Source organism: Tamandua tetradactyla, chromosome 23 (assembly GCF_023851605.1).
Source record: "Tamandua tetradactyla isolate mTamTet1 chromosome 23, mTamTet1.pri, whole genome shotgun sequence".
Lineage (NCBI taxonomy): Eukaryota > Metazoa > Chordata > Mammalia > Pilosa > Myrmecophagidae > Tamandua > Tamandua tetradactyla.
Genome location: NC_135349.1, coordinates 49,504,007 through 49,523,727, shown reverse-complemented (window position 1 = coordinate 49,523,727; position 19,721 = coordinate 49,504,007). Strand labels below are relative to the sequence as shown.

Here is a 19,721-nt window from a genome sequence, read left to right as displayed (position 1 = left end):
AGTTTGGAAATTGGGAAGATGACACACAGTGTCTCTGCCCCCCACGAGACTGTAATGAAGAAGACTTCCATACAAAGTAGTGATCACAGCGCAATGTGTAATAAATTTTCTAGTGCAGACATATAAAGAGTATTGGGGCAAATATCCAATATCCACTGGAGAGATGTATTGATGAATAATCGGAACAAGTGGGGAAAGATTATTTCAGGCACTCAGAATGGCATAAGCAAAGACTTGGAATCATGGGAGAATCCAGCATATTTGAGTAATGGTGCCAAGGTCAGGATGGCCGCAATGAAGACTAAGTGGTGGAAGTTAAGTCTGAGAAGATAGTGGTTTAGTCTGAATGAAGAAAAACAAAACAAAACAAAAGGAATGCTTAAGTAAGTAGAAAGTGAATTGTGAATTAAAAAAAGAGAATAGAATATTAATTATGGTTATTGTGTTTTCTTGGAAATAAAATTATAACTCATTTCCTCTTTTGATAGCACTAATAATTAATGTCCATTTTAAATGGTCCATTATTTATAATGTATAATCATCACTCTAGATATATTACTCTTTATAATTTTGAGATCAATTACTTTTCCACTTTTTGTTGAGGGGCCATATGCAAGGAATATATATATAAAATGAAATTTTATCTTTCGTATAGATATCTTTTGTAATCAAGAACAGTGCTGTCTGTAGAGCTTTCTTTGATGATGTAAATGTTCTATACTGTGTGTCCACTAACCCAATAGCCACGTGTGCCTGTTGAACTGCATGTACCTGTTGAGCAATCTTTTATTGGACTTAATTTTAATTTAAACTAAAGTAGCCACATGTGGCTGCCATATTGGGTAACACAGATCTAGGTAAAGTATGTGTGAAAATCAGAGATATGAAATTTTAGAATTATAGTTATTGGAGCACCATTGCACCAGTGAAGAAATGAGACAACTTATTGGAAGAGACTTGCCAGGTAGGATTGTCATAAACTCATTCTTTCTGAACATGGTGGGCTCTGGAAATACCAAGGCCAGAGAGGTAGACAGAGAGAAACAGACAGCCTGGGAATTCTCACTTCTAAGATTTACCTTTCAGTTAGAATTACTGAGGGAGCCAAGTTAAGCAGGCAAGGGTTTTGACAGCAATAGAAATGAAACAGCACATTTTAAGACAAAGCTTAAACCCTGACCTTGAAGCAAAGGGATTGACCTTTGGTAGAATGTTCTCATGGAAAGGTGTACCCAATCCAGGAGATAGAAGAAATTAAAACCTGTACCTGAGGTGAACACATCTTGCTCTTGAATGGCCAGCATCCCTGTCCCATCTTCTGATCGCTGAGGTTTCCCTCTGGGGACCTGCCATTCTCCTGTGCCCCACGGGCCTAGGAGGGTTTTAAATCATGACACCTTGCTGCATTGTCAAACCCTGGGCTTTCCACAGGGCACAGGATGGCAAATGAAAATAGACCATTAACCTGGCTCTGTGATGATGAGGGGTCTAAAGATGGATCAGCTGAATTCTTCAGGACCTTTCCTGAAACCCTTTCCAAATACTTGATTTTTCTCTGAAAATTAAAAACTAAAAATGCTATAGATTTGGAGTTACCAGTCCTGCTTGTCCAAGAGAAGAGCCAGGCAGAGGCAGGAGCCCTGGGGTCCAAAGTCCTCTAGTCAGCTGCATGTGAAGTTCCCAGCTCATCCTTGGGAGTTCCTAGTTATTCAAACTAATCAATTCCCTCGTTTTACTGATCTTGGGTTGAGCTGAGTTTCTGCTATTTGCACCAAAAATCCTTTAACTATTACATTGGCCCACGTAGATACTGACCACAAGGTTTGATAAGTGTTTTTCCATTAATTAAATCTAAATATTTCCCTCTGACAGTCAGTAAAATGATGTTTTTTACTTAGTAATGAAGGATTGAGGGCAAGGTAATTTTTTCCTCATTATTCTTTTAACAATCAGAGAGAGGAAAACAATGGAAAAGAACTTGGACTTTTCCAATATTTTTGTAACTGTCATTTAATGATCTTGAAATAATATAGCCCACAAGTATATTATCTACTTTTAAAATTCCTAAAGCTTGGGCCACAGTGGCTCAGTGGCAGAGTTCTCACCTGCCATGCCGGAGACCCGGGTTCATTTCCCGGTGCCTGCCCATGTAAAAAAAAAAAAAAAAAAAAAAAAAAGAAAATCCTAAAGCTCAAACACAGAGTTCCCAGTAATTATGACCACACTGACATCATCACTCTTAGGCCACTGACATATGGAAGAATTAAATTTTGAAAAGAGCAATCATGGTCAGAGTTTGCTGCCTTGATAAACCATCTGCTCTCTTGTCCACCTTCTTTCCATTCCCTCATCCATTCCCTCATTTGGGGTGGTGTCTGCAAAGAGAAGACAGATGAAAAGGCAAAAGACAATAGTTTGCTGGACAGTTGAAGGGAGAGATGGTATAAATATGATGTACGGATCCAGAATCATTATTCAAGACCATTGCAGTATAGGGTTTGGGTTCTAGAATTAAACAAGGTGAGCTCAATCCTGGACTCCACCATTTTTCCCTGCACAATGCAGTGGATCTCAGCTGAGTGTAGTTTTTCTCCCCAGGGGCTGCTCGGTAGTGTTTGGAGACATCTGTGTGACCATCACTGCTGACATCTAACGGGTGGAGACCAGGGATGCTGCTACATATCCTACGGTACCCAGGACCGCTGTCCACAACAGGGGTGATTCTGCTCAGTATGCCAACGTGCTCAGATGGAGTAACTCGGCTATGACAGGAGGACTTCCTCAGCTCCTAAGAACTGGATTCCTTCATCTGCCAAATAGGAATAACAAGAGCACCTGTGTCCTGGGCATTTGGGGATTTACTGGGCTAATATGTGTAAAGTGCATGGCTTGGGAGTAAGCCCTGGGGACTCCACCTTCTCCATTGGTGCTTGTGTGTTTTGTGGGATGGACCAAAACATGGATTTAGGATGCAGGGGTAGAGCTGGGAGGAAGAAGGGGCTGCTTTTGGAAACAGGTCCATTTTTTTCTTCACCTCTGCCAATCCTTTTGATGTGCTGGCTTCAGACATAGAAAAGCTCCCTGGGATAGGGTCTCATTCCATGAGGGGGGGTGCCCCCACCATCACTGGAATGCAGCTAAAATCCTTCTGACAGAAATGCTTTCCAGGCACTTGAGCAGACTCAGTTCCCATTGCTGCTGGGGGCAGGCTGTTTTGTGGCAGGACAGACGGTTAGATATTCCTCTAGGGTAATTATGATCACAGGAGAGAAGCAGATTATGAACTAAGGGAAATACGTATGTTTGAATAGTTACATAGAAGTGGGATGGATACCAAGATGGATACAAAGAGATTGAGTAAATCTTGGGAAATGCAATCGTTTTGCTACCGGGCTGTAATAAGACCCAGTGTGTATGTGTGTTCGCCTGTGCGCGCACGCATGTGTGTTAAATAAAAATTGCCCATAAAAGCGTTAGGCGGGAAGAGCACATTTGAAAGATTCCTGCTCTAGTCAGACTCACTTAGCCCCTTAATCCCTTAAGTTGGCAGTTGAATCACAAGGACGCGTCCTGGTGCACAGAGAGCAATAAACAAATACAACTCAGGGCCCCTGGCATCATGGAAAAAAATCGTCCATTTCTTGTAAATAGATTGCAATAAAACAATAACGACTGGGCATTTAGCAAGAGAGAAAATCGACCAAGAGTAACTCTGACTTGGTGGCCTTTAAGCTATAGAAACAAACAAAAGATCATCAAAAATGGGACTCAGACAAATCCTTTCAAGTCTCCCAGCTTTGAGAGATTTACTAATAAATCTCTTGAGCAGAGTACCAGCCTATTTTAAGTGGAGTGAAGGGAAAGGCAAATAAGAAAAGACAGTCGATCAACCATCCAGAATAGGTGCATGTTCCAACAACCACAATTCAAAATAATTTTTTCTGCCTTGTTTTCATGTCTCTGCACTGTTCAGATTCAGAGTCTTTCACAGACTGGGTACAGGCGGGAAGTGAAAAGATAATGATGTTTGTCATGGACATCTGTGACTGCCTTGCAGAATTCACTTTGCCTTCCCCCCTGCCCAATGGTACCTGATTTCCACCTGGAGCTCCAGGTGATTCTGACTTGGCCCATCGCGTCATTATCCCCCTTTTGGTCACAGTGATCGGTTCCTCCATGGGGTGGAATTTAATCTGGTTCTTTTTGGTATGTAAGTCAATACAGTTCCCTCATTAAGTCAGTTCCAATGGGTTTTCTATTATTTATAACCCAAAGAATCGTAACTAATATATTGGTCCAATATTTCAGGTTCTCGATTCAGGGCTCAAGTTGGTGTTTAGTGTATTAGTTTTCTATTGCAGCTGTGACAACCCTAAATTCAATGGCTTAAAACAATGCCAATTTGTCTTCTTACAGTTTTTTAGATCCACAATCTGAGGTGGGTCTCATTGGGCTAAACTCAAGGTGTTGGGAGTGCTACGTTCCTTTCTGGAGGCTGTAGGGGGAAAATTTGCTCCCTCATCCCGCTCAGCTTCTAGAGCCACCTGCGTCCCTCTTGGCTTGTGGCCCCTTCCCTCCATCTTCAGAGTCAGTAACATGGCATTCCTCTTCCCTGTTTTCGACCATCTCATCTCTTGCTCAGACTCATTTCTTCTGCCTCCCTCTTTTCACTTTTAAGGTCCACCGTGATTAGATTGTCTCCCCTGCATACTCAGGACAACCTCCTTACCTCAAGGTCAGATGATTAGGAACCTTAATTTCCTCTTGCTCTGTAAGGAGATGTGTCCACAAGTTGCTGGGACTGAGATGCCGACTGCCTACCATGCTTAGTTCATTGGGGAATTTCCTCCATGAAACTTGTCCATGTCGCTTGGAGAGCCAGCTTGGTATCGGTAGTCTGGAGTCAGGAGTCAATGGTGGATCTGTTGCTTAGGAATTTTGGTGTTTAGACATTGCTGTTTTCGCATTGTAGCAGCTATGTAAATATATTTAAAATTATCAATCATTATGTTAAAAAATGACATCCTTGACCTCCTTCTCATCCTTCACTCCCAGAGTCAGGGATGGGGTGAGGCTCAGGAATGGGATAGGAACTGGGCTGATCCCCCCATAATCAGGGTGGGGTCCAGGCTGTATGGGGTTTGAACCTAACGCAGTCTGGCAAGGCTTATAAAATTACAAATAAATAGTTATTACAAAAGTAAATATTTATTCAGAGTCAGAACATAAATCACAACAAACTACATATTTTTCATAAGGTGACAAAAAAGCACAAATATCAGAAAATCCAGATGCAATATTTCCTCTTTATTAACTCCTTGGCATACCTCTAGGAAACTTTTTTCTTACACCTTCTGGCTGCATAGTCTTTGATCGCTTTTTCATTTGTCAACAGTTTTGTAATATATTCCATGGAGAGAAAAGAATGATAGCTGTTTTATTGACTGGGATATTTTTCTATACTTGTTGATGGTTGCACTTCATAAAAAACGTGACTTCACATACCTTCTCACTGTTTGTAGTACTACTAGAGGTTTGTACGTTAAAAATACAAGAATTCTGATAAATTCTATTTAATATGATTCCTTTGAGAAAAGTATGAAGCATTTAAAATTACATTTGCCATATATTTTTTAGTCTCTTCCTGTTGGGAATAAATTCCATTTTGAGCAGTTATCAGTAAGAACCAACTTAGCTGCATACAATTTTATACATCTGATGATTGGACTGCAGACCACCTCCTTATGGCTTTTACCTCCTTATACTTCAAACCTTGTTTCTCCATCACATATTTCCAGTGCTGGAAGCTATAGGATATGGGTATATCATGTTATAATGTCTACTCAGCAGTGCCATATCATGACTCCTGTGGTGAACACACAGTAGTTGGAAGGTTTATTCTCAGACTGGGGTATAGCAATAATTTAAATCTCCATAGAAGTGACTGAAAACCATACTCAAGGGTGGGCCATGTTGGTTCAGCAGGCAGAGTTCTTCCCTGCCATGCCAGAGACCCGGGTTTGATTCCCAGTGCCTGCCCATGCGAAAAAATAAAATTAAAAAAAAAAAAAAACATACTCAATGCCAGCTAAATGTATCCCCGATTCAGATTCTCTTGAATACATCCCATACCACCCAACACAAAGGGAAATGTGATGGCACTGAGGAAATCATCAGTCTTAGCTAACTTACTAATAGAAGGTAAGATATTTTGCTTTTACGTTTTTAGTAAACTGTCTGGCCATATAAATGCATTCCTGTGCCTTCTCCCAGGGTCTTGGCAAGTGTCCATGTGAGTGAGGATCCTTGAAGCATGCCACGAGATTCAGAAATTGTGAAGTAATCATCGATGTGATCAAAGGGACAGAAGGGGTGCAGTTTTTGCTTCATGAATTAAGTAATAAACTGGAAGGTTTGGGGGCTGCTTTTTATTTTATTGACTGAGTCAAAGTGTTCTTCCATCTAAATCCATATCACACAGATTTGGAGAGGATGGTTTAATCTCTGGTTCTCAGTAGTTTGGTGTTTTACCATTTTTAAATGTTTCCGCATTCATAGTCAAACTAGAGAGCTATTTTCTTGATTTCAGCTATAGCATCCTGCACATTTTAAGGCACTTACCATAATGAAAGTAGTGTGTGTGTGTAGGGGGAGGTGGTATGTGTGAGATGTGTGTGTAGGGGGTAATGAGGTGTTCTTCAAGCCAACGGTGTCCTTTGGTCTGACTTTTCTCCCGAGATCCTGGTGGGAATTCTCCATCTGTCACGTGACACAGTGGGTCATGCTCCCTAAGGAAACATGCATAAGCTGAAACTGAGAACCACCCCACTTGACCACTAGAGACAATATATTTTCTTTCAGTAAATGTACCCATGAGAAAAACCCTTTCATTTAATATTTTCTGAGTACCTCCTGTGTTCCAAGCACTCTGCAAGGTGGTCAGAAGACATGAGCAAAATTGGGAAAAATTGTGAATACTTTGACATGAGTCAGAAAGATTAGTGGGTATCCTGTCTAGCAGTCCCCCCTGTATAAGTTTTTCACTGTCTTTGAGCTATTTTACAACTCTTTGTAGAAAACTGATAGCAATGCAAATGATTCTTGTCCATCAAAATGCAAATTGTATCTCACGGAAAGCAATTGATTCTTGCCCTGTAGGTATTGACCAGTTTAACCAGTTTTGCTTCCATTTGTAATTATTTTCAGCATTCCTGATGCCTATATAATTGTCTGTTCTTTGGAGCCTCCTTTGAATCATTTGTAGCATCTTACTGGTCCCCTCATTAATGAAAGAATTAATGGCATTTTGACATGTGTTCATTATGTTTGCAAAAAAGTCGTGATTTTCCCTTTATTATTTGTCCTTTAACAACACGGCATGAGCTTCACAGAGGTTACAGTCTGAATAGACATTAACCACATTATCTTAACTGTACGTTGGCAGAATGCTAAGGAGTGCTGAGACTCTGTTAAGGGGGGATTTGATATTGTCTTGTTGATCAGAGAAGAAACCCCCATAAAAGTGACATTTGAGTGGATCAAGTTGAAGTTTACAAGCTGTGTGTAGGAGGAGAGAGGGATTCAGGAACAAGTCTGCTTGACATGAAAGCAGTTCAAGAGCATCATTCCCTGAAGGAGATTGGCGGCCCTGGGGGAGGATGGGCTTTGGACAATACTTCAGAGAAGCTGGAAGATTTGGCAGCTGCCATTGTCTGCTTTTCGTGATAAGAGAGGCTGCCAGTGAGCCATCTTTAGATGGGATGGGGACAAGGAAAGGGGAGATGGGAGAGAACCTGGGGGGCTGGCTGTCTCTCACCTCCCCTTCTTGAGATGAGCGTAGCTTTGATCATCAGTCATCACAATCCCCTTTGAAACCCATCCATATCAGCCCTGCCCGCTATTCGGCATTTCAGAAGGTGGTGGCATCCCTAAGTGAGAAGGGGACTGGCTATACCTGTGAACAGTGTAAGCCATAAAACTTATTTTCGTCAAATGCCAAGGACATTTAATCTGCATAATTTTATAGTTTCTTGCCCACTTTTGTTCTGGAACTTGGCTTTAGGTGGTTTCCTTGCAGGAATGTTCTTCTTCAAGGCATCTGCTCACCTCACTGGTCTTTGACTTCTCTACCCCAATGTCTAGAATTCTCTATCTAAAATAGCAGCCACCCCTCACTGTCTATCATCTTACCCAGAGTGGCAGAGGCTGCGAGCCCTCCCCCAGTAGACATTCTGTCTTTCTTCCACAGAACATTTTCAGCTGAGATCAAGGAGAGGTCAGAGAGGAGGGCAAAACACCAATTGGAATGTCTCTTTGTGTTCCTTAAAAAAAAGGAAAAATGTCAATTGATTGTGATCTAGCTTTGTTGTAAAGCACTCTTTAACTGATGGACTCTCAAAGCAGCACAGCTCTAGTGATGGAATTCAAGTGAGTGGACTTTGCAATTCCAGTTGTTGCTTATACTTGTAAGATGTTGTCTTTGTAGGTCTGAAGAAAGGTTCTTCCTCCTCTAAGAATTTCCCTCACAGGTCACAGACGATTAGATTTCATCAGCCTTTTGTCAGATGGAATTCTTTCTGGGTAACATGGGTATACACAAGCGCTAATTTATACAATTCCATACCTGCCTTCCCTTAGTCTACTGTTTGGTCTTATCAGATATTTTAGTAACCTTGGGATGCCATAATAAATTACTGCAAATGGGGAGGCCTAAAGCAGCTGAAATTTACTCTCTCACAATTCTGGAGGTGAGAAGTCTGAAATCAAGTGTCAACAGGGTGGATTACTTATGGAGCTCAGAAGGAGACCATGTTCCATGCTTTTCTCCTCGCTTTGGTTGGTGGCTGGCAACCCTTGGTGTTCCTTGGCGTGTAGTATCACTACTTGGTGTAGTATCACACCAGTCTTGTCTCTGTTTCACATGGCTTTCTTCTCTGTGTGTGTCTCTATATCTTCCCATGTCCTCTGTCTAAGGACCCATGTCCTTTTGGGTTTAGGGTCCATCCTAATCTAGTAGGACCCCATCTTAACTTATTACCTCTGCAAAGACCCTGTTTCCAAATAGGGTCACATTCATGGGAGCAGGGATTAGGACTTCAACTTGTATTTTGGGGGGGCACAATTCAACCCGTAACACCGGGCACTAACAGCTGTGTATGAATGTGTTCAGCAGATGATTTGTCACCTGAAAGGTTCCTGTTAGTAAGAGTGTGTTATGTATGGGTAGTTGCAATAACTATAATATCTTCCCTTTTTAAAGTCTTTGTGCCAACCACCATGCCAAACACTTCACATGGATTATCTCATTTAATCCATCCAAACATCCTATGAGGCAGGCTTTGTTGTCCCCACTCACAGGAAGAAATAGGACCAGAGAAGTTAAAGGACTTGTACACAGTTGCACCAGCATCGAGATTTGGAGATTGGATTCCAACCAGGCATTCTGACTCCGGAGGCCACAATCTCATAACTCATAAAGAATTTTTCCTATTTTATCTCTTAGTTGACCTATAGGATCAATGCTATAAGGGGATGGTGTCTTTCATATTTGTTTCAAGCTATGACACTGATGCTCAACCAGTAAGAAGATTTATTTAAGGTTGTGGTTTTAATCCTGGGTGCCAGGCAGAATCACCTGGCACTTAAAAAAAAAAAAAATAAGAAAGCAAACAAATCCTAAGCACGCTAAGAGATTCTGATTTTACTTGCTCTGGGTGGGGCTGTCACTAATTTTTTCTCTCCAAGCATCCTCGTGCTGTCACAGTTGAGAACCACTGGACTAAGCTTGCTAAGCAGAGATACAATTTTTGACTCAGAATTACTAAGTCACAATCCTTGGGTACTATGCAGAGGAAAAGGCTACACTGTATGACTAGAGCTTGATGGATTTCCCTGTGGTAGCTTCAGACACTTGGCACAGGTTCTCTAGGGAACCTGGCCTGGGACCTTCCCTCCAGTGTCGTTTGCCACCATGGCCTTGGCAACAGCATTCTATCCATAGGAAGATGCTGGTCACACTTTCTAGAAGACGTCATCTCTTTGGTCTCCAGACTCATACCCCCTCCTCAACTTGTAAAATGCATGCTTCTTCCTTTCACCAGCCTGAATCCTGCTCAACCTTAATGTTTCAGCTTAGATGTGACTCCTTTGGGAAGCCCTCCTTGACCTTCTAAGCTGGGTCTGGCTTTCTTTTCCTCCTAACCCTAGGCTGTGCAACTATCTGTATTTCCTCTGACTATGGTACTTATTGTACTATATTATAGTGATTGTCAAAGGTAATCAGCATTTGTGTTCATGATTATGCATTTTTCTGAGTGGTGAGGTTTATGTTTCCCTAGGAAGTAGGGTTGCCAGATTAGCAAAGGAAAATATAGGATGCTCAGTTAAATTTGAATTTCAGATAAACAACAAAGTTCTTTTATATATGTATGTCCCAAATATACTTATACTAAAAAAAGTATTCATTTTCATATGAAATTCTAATTAACAGCATTTGTTCTGGGAACCGTACTAGGAACCCTTTCAAGTTGGGGGGGGGGGGGGGGGGAGTCTTTAAAAGCCCGTCATGCCCTCCCAAACCAAAGATTCCATTAAGCTAATCCTAAGAGGATGACACCCCTTACAACCCTGTTAGTCAAAGAGAGAGCCATGGGCTGCCAGATCATAACTACTCAGAAGAATGTACTTAAACTAAGATTCCCAGAACCCCTCTAGAGACCTAATGAGCCAGAGGCTCAAAATCTTGGGCAAGGGATTTAGAGAATAATCTGCATTTTAACCATCTCTTCAGTCAATTCTAATACACAGTGAAGTTTGAGAATCTGTGCCAAAGAAAATCACTTTACTTAAGTATGGAAATTTGGTGTCTAATTCTCAAATGTGTAGAGGTAGTAAAAGGAAATATTGCATTATTGCCTCTGTTGTTTAATCCCCCATTTGACTGAGAGTTCCTAAGGATTATGTCTGTCTTGTTCACGGTTCTATTTGTGTCTACTGTGACAGTGCCCAGCATATCATAGCGGTCGGTAGACATTTGTTGGATATACAAGAGAAAAATATGAAGGAATGAAAGTCAACGTTGTCTAATAGTCTTTCAGCAAGTAAGATACATTAACACACAGGATTTATTCAATAAGTAATATAACAAACAACAAACAATACTCAATAAATATTTATTTGGCATTCATTCTATACATTCTATACAGAGCCAAGAGAAATTGTTTATTTGTTTGCGGTGAGAGAAAGGGGATCTGGATAATTCATAGTTTGGGGCATGAAACTGGTTGGGTGGTAGTTCTGTTTTAGGATTTGAGACAGGCTCTAGTTATTCAATGAGGATACTATTGTGAGCAAGACAACCAAAGTACCTACCCTTTCTAAATCTATATTTATTAAAAAAACACATAGACAGTAAACAAAATAAGTTTTTTTCAAAAAGTGATAAGCACAGGGCGGGCCGCGGTGGCTCAGCGGGCAAAGTGCTTGCCTGCTATGCCGGAGGACCTCGGTTCGATTCCCGGCCCCAGCCCATGTAACAAAAACGGAGAAACAGAATACAATAAAACAAGAAAATGTTTAAAAAAAAAAAAAATGTTTCCCTTTCTTCCTTCCTTCCTTCTATCCTTCCTTCCTTCTCTCTGTCTTTCCTTTAAAAAAAAAAAAAAAAAAAAAAAAAAAAAAAAAAAAAAAAAGTGATAAGCACAATGAAGAAAATAAAATAGAGAATGGATTGTAGAAGGCAAGTTGGTTACTTCTCTAACAGCTATTTCCAACTTCTGATTTGTTCAGATATCTATCCACCAGGTGAATAACATCTGATTAGTAACCTGTTCTGGTAATCCTGTGGCCTTGGCAGTGATTAGTTCAGAGCTGGGCAGGTGATTCAGCTTTGGCTAATGAGAGGTGAAGCCAAGTCTGCTGGTAGAGCCAAGTTCCTCTGAAAAGATTATTTGCTCCTAAAATAAAATATACATACAAGCAGTGGCCTTCTCTTTTCCTGAACATTGTTGTGTTTGCTTGTGGTGCCTGGGAAACTGCAGATATTTTATGACCATGCCGAGGAACAAAGAAACAATGGAACTGGCCTGGGTTCTGGTTAACATCACCAAGCAGCTGAATTTACCAATTCTGGAGTCACAAACCTCTATTATGAGACATAAAATATCTTATTTTTGAAAATGGTTTGAATTTAATTGTCTCTACAAGTAGCTAAAACCACCCTGACAGGTACAATGAAATAAGTAGGGTGCTGGGTGAGTAGGGAAAGGGGGTGAGTCCAAGAAAAGCCTCCTTGATGTAGTGATGTTTGAACTGGAGACTTTAGTGATGAGAAAGAACCAGTTCTCAGAAGGTCTGGGAGCAACAAGGTCCAGGCAAAAGGACCATCAAGTGTAAAGATCCTAAAATAATAATGAGTTTGGTGTGTTTAAAGACTTGAAAGACAGCCAATATGGGTGGAGCTTGGACTGTGCTGTGTAGATTGACCAGTGGTACCATTTCAGATCCCAAAAGATGAAGGCTGGGGCCAAACTGTACAGGAGTGGGAGGTTGAATAACTCTCCAAAAATGTTCACAAACTGAAACCTGTGAGATTTTTACCTCAATTGGTAAGAGGGACTTTGTAGGTATGACGAAGTTAAGGTTCTTGAGATGGGAGGAGATTAGCCTGGATTATCCAAATCACCTGATCTAATCACACAGGTCTTTGTAAGAGAATGGCAAAAAGGCCAGAGTCAGAGAGAGAAAAGGTGATAAGAGGGTGGAAGCAGAGAGAAATAAGCCTCAGAGAGAGGAGGGTCAGGAACCAAGGAATGCAGGTGGCCTTGGAAGCTGTAAAAGGAAAGAAAATGTATTCACTCCTAGAGTTTCCAGAAGGAATGCAGCCCTTCCAACCCCCTGATTTTATTCCAATGATATTGATTAAGAATATGTTTGTTTTATTTTAAGGCACTAATTTCATGGTCACTAGTTACAGCAGCCACAGGACATGAATAGAGCATGGCCTTGACTGTCACAGTAAGGAGTTTAACCTAAGTGGAATGGAAACCACTGGAGAGTTTTAAGCAAGGGGGCAATCTAACAGGTTACTGGATGGAAATTTGACAGCCACTTTGGTTTGTCAAGAAATGTCTTTCCAGGACGTGGTCCTTTCAATTTTAAAACTGAGACACCCTGGGAAAACCTTTCCAGTGAACTTGAGTCTTAGAGGGTTCCTGAGATGTGGGACTTTCATTGCTAAAACTGGGAAAGTTTCAGCCAAACCTGCATGCATTGGTCAACTGAGCGATAAGTGAAAGAACTGCACATATTTGGAGGATACAGAGCCAAGAGAAATTGTTTATTTGTTTGTGGTGAGAGAAAGGGGATCTGGATAATTCATAGTTTGGGACATGAAACTGGTTGGGTGGTAGTTCTGTTTTAGGATTTGAGGGGACTGGCTGAATGGCACATTGTGGGATGTTTGGTGAGTTGGCCACCCCATATTAGTAGTAGGGGGTGCATGTGGGAGAGGGATAGGGTGCTAACAAAAATGGTGCCACAAAAACCCACCAATTCTGTTTTGCCAAGCACCAGCCCTGAAGTGATTCAGTCCAGAGGCTATTTTTTCTTCATTTGAACAAATCATGACAACACCTACGTCCTTACAAATTGAGAGTTTGTCTTCTAAGGTATTTGCTAGAGTTTTACAAGAAGCTTAATCAGCTTCACATGAATTAATGATGGCTATCAAATGGGGGGAAAATAATAAATTCCAAATAATGCTTATTGCATAATTGAAGTTGCAAGAATCCATTATGAATAAAATATATTTGTATTTACAATGCATAAATTTGATGGCGACACTGTGGGGCAACACATGGCTTTTTTTTTTTATACGAACCCTGAACGGTGTTAAATTAGTAATAGGCTGAATACATTTCTTAATTATGTCACTGGCGTCGTGCTCAGAACACCATTTACTATAAATTGAGTCCCATTTGTATGCATGCAGTGCAAAGAGAAAGTGCTGTATTTTGAAAATCCTAATGTACTCATGGGAACGCAGGTTAATGTCATCTACTGCTTAAAATTAGTCCTTGGTTTCAGAGCTTGCAGTTTTATTAAGACTTATCATGTACTCCTTTCATCAAGGTAATAATTACTATAGATTTACATATCCTGCCACAAGCACAAATGTGGTCCTTCAGGGCTTTTCAAAATGGGAAGGAATCAGTTGTATGAAAGGAGTGGGCAGGATTTATAGACAAATATATTCATATTTTTTGCTGTTTGCAAAAGTAATTTTGGCTCATTGTAAGGATTGTGAAGTAAGTATGTGATGGTAGAATCAGAAAAATGAAAATCATCCATGTAGAGGGTTGAATGGTGGTCCCCAAAAGATCTATCCATGTCCTCACTCGCAGAGCCTGAGTGTGAACTTATTTGGACATTGCATTAAAGCTCTTGAGATGAGATTATCCTGGATTCAGGGTGGGCCCTGCATCCAATGGCTGTGTCATTGTAAGAGAAAGGCAGAGGGAGAGCTGAGACTTGGACACACAGGAAAGATAACGTGAAGGTGGTGGCAGAGAATGGAGAGATGCATCTGCAAACTGAGCGAAACCAAGGACTGCCAGAAGCGGAGAGAGACATGGGAAAAGATTTTTCCTCAGGGCCTCTTTAGAAGGAACCAACTTGCCAACACCTGGATTTCAGACTTCTGGCTTCCGAAACTGTGAGAAAATAAATTTCTATTGTTTTATGCCACCAATTTTGAGGTACTGTATTGTGTCAGTCCTGAAAGACTTAATATAATCCATACCCATCAACTAGAGAAAAACGTTTCGACTTCTGTATTATGAGAGAGACGTCGTACATGAGGTAAGTTCTGTTAAGAGCCCAATGTTATGGATAAGGAAAACAAGGCACAGTGAGAGTAAGCAATTTGTCAAGATGAAGTATTGGTGCTGGGATTTGAACCCAGGGTATACAAATTTCAGAGCTGCGCTTTCCAATAGGGTAGCTGCTAGTCTCCTGTGGCTATTTAAATTTAAATTCTCCAATTTAAATAAAAGCAAAAATTCAGTTCTCAAATCACACTAGCCCTATTGCAAGGACTCAATAGCTGCATGTGACTGGTGGCTACTGTGCTGCTCAGTGAGAATTACAGAATGTTTCCACCATTGCTGAAATGACCATTGAGTAATGCCTCTATAATCTTTGAGCCTAACCAGTTTTCATATTGCCTCATAAGGCATGTATGTAAAGAGTTTTTCACAGCATCTACTATATAGTGAGATCTCTTTGAATCATAGTTATTATATCTTTCTAGAGCTTTGCTTCTGTGTACATGTATGTCTATATTCATCTGTGCATGTGTGTTTTTGGAGACGGGATCACAGCATTCACAAATCCATGTTTTTATGGTTAAAGACATCTGCGCATATAAGCAGCTCTGTTTCCTGCTTTTACACTGCATGAATATGTTGTCAGATCTTCTGGTAGGTATTTTAATTCTTTGAAGCAGTCCCTACAACTTGTTCCTAGATACTGCATTTATCTTGGAAGTAAGAGTAACTGGCTATTGGAAAAGACTGGAATGCCAAATTAGGGTAACATGACATGGAACTGAAAATTAGTGGCTGATCTTGTTAAACATACAGGGTTTTCAAAGGTGTTATGACCATGTGTGATAATTGACTCTGTGTAACAATGGACTGCCGTGTCATAATTGGTTCAATGTGTAATAATTGATTCTCATTGTAGTAATTGACCCTCTGTGTAATAATTGAGTCTGTATAATAATTGACTCTGTGTAATAACTGGATCTGTGTAATAAGTGACTCTTATTATAATAATGGACTCTCTTGGTAATAATTGACTCTGTGTAATAATTGAATCTTACTGTAATAATGGCCTCTGTGTAATAAAGGACTCTGTGGTCATAAGCATGATCCTGCAAATGCTTAGACTAGCAAAGATTACAATAATAGTCCATTTCTTTTGCAGATGATAGAAAACCAACTCAAGCCAGGTGAAGATGGTGAGAGGAAGAAGAAATCCTTAGCTCACATATGTGAGAAATCCAAGAAGCATATTGTCCTCAAACCTAGCTGAACCCAGTTCATGTGAAGCTCTTGGGATCCTATGCCCCTTTCCATCTCCAGGATCTCAGCTGAATGGATTCCTTCTATCCGGCTGGAGGATGAACTCCAGAAACTTGGGCTTCCATGGCGGCTAAGGTTCTTGGTCCCCAAGAGTCCAAGAAAGCAATCCTTTATTCCCAGCATCCTTGCCAATTCCCCAAAGGAACTCTGGCCAGCCTGATTTATGAGACCACACCTGGGATGACAGAAGCCAGCTCCTTGATTGACTAGTACATCATTATCCCAGGCATGGGTTGCGGTTCACAAAATGAGTGGATGTGGAGCAGAACAAACAAGTAACAGATGTCTCCTCTTGTTCACAACCTGTGAGCTGCAGCCTCCTGAAGGGTGAGCATGAGCAAATTCCCCCATCCTTAGGTGAACCAGGCCCTGCTGCCTTTGAAAGAATAGGTGACTAATACCTATATATACATCTGACTACTATTCAGATAAAAATAAATGAGCTTATGAAAAACACAAAACACAATGCAAAAATATTTAAAGCATCGAACTTAGAATAGTGTTTTATCTTTATGAATTTCCTCAATCCATGGCTATTAAATATATAGCTGCCACCTTTGGCACTCTATAATATGTTTTTCTTTTTAAAACATTCTCATGAAATACCTCCCCCTGGCTAGAATTAATTTTTTTATTATATATTTGGGACTTTCACTGTGGGCATTTTTTTCAATGAAAGTTTTACACTCTTCTTCTGGTAACATAAAAAATTAGAAGGCGATGTGTCCTAATTCTGGTGATCCTCAGGCAATGCATGCTAAAAGGTTGAACTATGAGACATGTTTCCAGTTCATGGGCTACTTTTGTGGGTTTTAAAAATGCGTACAGAAAAGAAGATTGTGATCAAAGTGAAAGGAGAGGACTCAAGGAGAGGGTAGGAAAAGATAGCTTGAATAAGTAGGATTGGTGCAGAAGTGTGAAATCATTGTCTAAACTGGAGGAACAAAAACTAAGGTTTTGGACATGCAGCAACAGAAATCTTAAGTCAGATCAATGTGCAATCCACCCAAAAAACCAGTTGCTGATGGCATCTTACCAGAGCTGAATAGGTGGGTACATTTTGGATTGAAATACTACCCCCTAGACCCAAAACCATTGGTAATTGGCTCTTTCCATATTTGCCTTTCCTCCTTCTACTAGAGTAATGACTTTTTCTGCTGGGGAACCTATTCCATAGTGTGTGGTTGGGACTTGTCAATATCTACCTGCCATAGGGTAGGTGACCCAGAAGAGAGGGCTCCGCTTCATTTGTCAAAGTCATTGGTTCAGAGATGGACATGTGACCTGAACTGAGCCAATTAGAGTTTTCTTGGGGATTTTTCTACCAAAGCTAAGAGAATGCACTCTCCCTGTGATGCATGGGCCAGGCTCTTATATATGAGGGTTGGGAGGTTTGTACACATCATGCCTGTCACATGCGTGGACACACCCGAGCAATGGCAAGGAATGAATGCCAGTTTGCATCCCCTGGGCCTTGGCTCAAGTAAATGAGCCTGGGGCCCGTAACACCCTATGACTTCTTCATTACTCATACCAATCAATGGATTTTTTCTTACTTCCCTTTTGCTTTGCATGAGTTGGGTTTCTGTAACTTGCAATTGCTCAAACATCTGTACTTTATTTCATGTCAATGTGGATTTAAATGTATCTTGGACAGGGTAATGTTTTAAAATTTCTTAGGCCAATAGAACAGGTTCGTAGGCCTGTCCATGATGGATCTAAAACAGGCTCTTGCATTTTTTCTTCCATGTTTCAGGTTTTCATCAGATTCTGCTTATTTTTGAGTGCTCCATGAAACAGCATAATCAGACAATGCTTTCATAAGGCATCCTGGGAACATGTGAATTTTAAAGCTTAGGTAGAAAGTGGGACATTTTTCATGTTTCTGGCAGCTCCATTATGATGCATGCAGACATTTTTGATAAAATTATGAGGCATAAAAAGTCTGAAGCATTGAAGATTAATTTTCCTCCATAAATATATAGATCATAGTCAAATTCTATATGACTTGTTTTGCCCTGAACAAAAAAATATTTTCAGTATGATTTCGTGCCGAACTGAAGCAGATGATGGGACAACAGCATTGAAAAAGGCTTCAGTGTATTGTAAGTGTCAGGTTAGCATTCACAACCTGATGAACTGAGCAGAAACTACTGTTAAAATGTAGGACTTTGTTGTTTTAAAGTTAAAAAAAAGTTGGAAGCCAGTACAGAAGTAAAATTAAAGTAAAAGAAAATAAATAATCCATAACTCTTCTGTTCTGTTTAAATATTAAAGTGTCAGCTAAAATTTTGAAATGACACAAAGAGGTTTGCTGGGCTGAAAAAGTGCTTCATTTGTTGGGTTTCCATGCTGTCTGAACAGTAATTTCATCTAAAGATGATTTTATGTGTAAGAAACAGGCTGGGGTACATGATTTCTTAAAGGTAGAGGCAAGCACAGTATCCACTGCCTGATTTTTGTTTCTTTTTCCAATGTCTCTGTCACCTGATAGCCTCTTCCTGGATCTTGCTGTTAGGTGCCCAGTGGAGCGGAGTCACTCACTCCAGTTGAATTGTAATACCTTTCTAATGCCATCAACTGCACTGTTTACTTTGGCTCACTGGTCAACTCGAACTTCATGGAATTCTCAGGGGCCAAGAAGATAATTCCTCTCACCTAATTCCTCTCACATAATTCCTCTCACCTGGAACCATCAGGTTCTGTCAGCTCAGACCAACCAATCTCTTGAGACTTCAAGTCTTGCACATAAGGATTGCTATTTGTCTCTCTGTGTTTATGTGTTAGAATCAACTCAGGAGCTTTGAGAACTGGAAGCGATGTATCAGGCATCCTGGCATGGTGTTATATGTGTACTCTCCTTGTAGAATTGGCAGCCTTGTTGAGAAAGCAATGAAGGCAAGCAAAGTGATGATGGAACATTGCTTTTCTTAGAAAGTGGTGTCAGGGAGAGCGGCAGAAAGAAGGAGCTGGCATGATCAAACTGAAGTATATAAGAAGAGTCAGGAGACTGAATTGCAGCAAGTCCAAAGTCAGATATACAGGGTTTCAACTCAGAGTAAGGAACGTAGAAAGGAGCTGAGACAGAACTGGAGCAGCAGATATAAGAAATAAATGAAGAAGATTCCAGGAGACCACCAAAAATGGCTTTTTGGTGTCTATTTATAGGGGAGCTTATCTTTCAACATCAGAAATCTGTTCTTCTATTTAAGGAATTGTCAATCTTAAAATTTTAGGGGGAAAGCAGAGCCCACCTCTCACAATGGAACCTAAATTCTCCAGATGCTCATTTTCCCAGTCTCCCCTCTTAGCTGGAAAAGGGTTTCTCAACCTCGACACTGTGGACATTTTGAACCAGATAATTCTTTGTCAAGGACAGTTGTCTTGTGTGTCACAGGATGTTCAGCAGCATCTCTGGCCTCTACTCACCAAAAGCCAGCCAGTAGGACACTCTAAGTTGGAAACACCCAAAATACCTCCAGATATTGTCAAAATGTACCCTGTGGGCAGTCTTGCCTCCAGTTGAGAACCACCTATCTAGAGCGAGGCCCAAGATACTGCCCCTACCAGTCAGTG

The 19,721-nt window shown here is 40.7% G+C and overlaps 1 long non-coding RNA gene across 4 annotated transcripts in view; it reads left to right on the top strand.

The window, feature by feature from the left end:
* LOC143667544 (uncharacterized) overlaps positions 1-19,721 on the top strand; it is a 92,723-nt gene that overhangs the window by 60,766 nt on the left and 12,236 nt on the right. For 2 of the 4 annotated variants that reach the window (XR_013168087.1, XR_013168088.1), the window contains exon 5: positions 15,988-16,472. This is a non-coding gene — a long non-coding RNA (uncharacterized LOC143667544). Of the gene's footprint in view, positions 1-15,987; positions 16,775-19,721 lie in introns of those variants that run through there. The other 2 variants (XR_013168085.1, XR_013168086.1) reach the window with 2 other exon arrangements.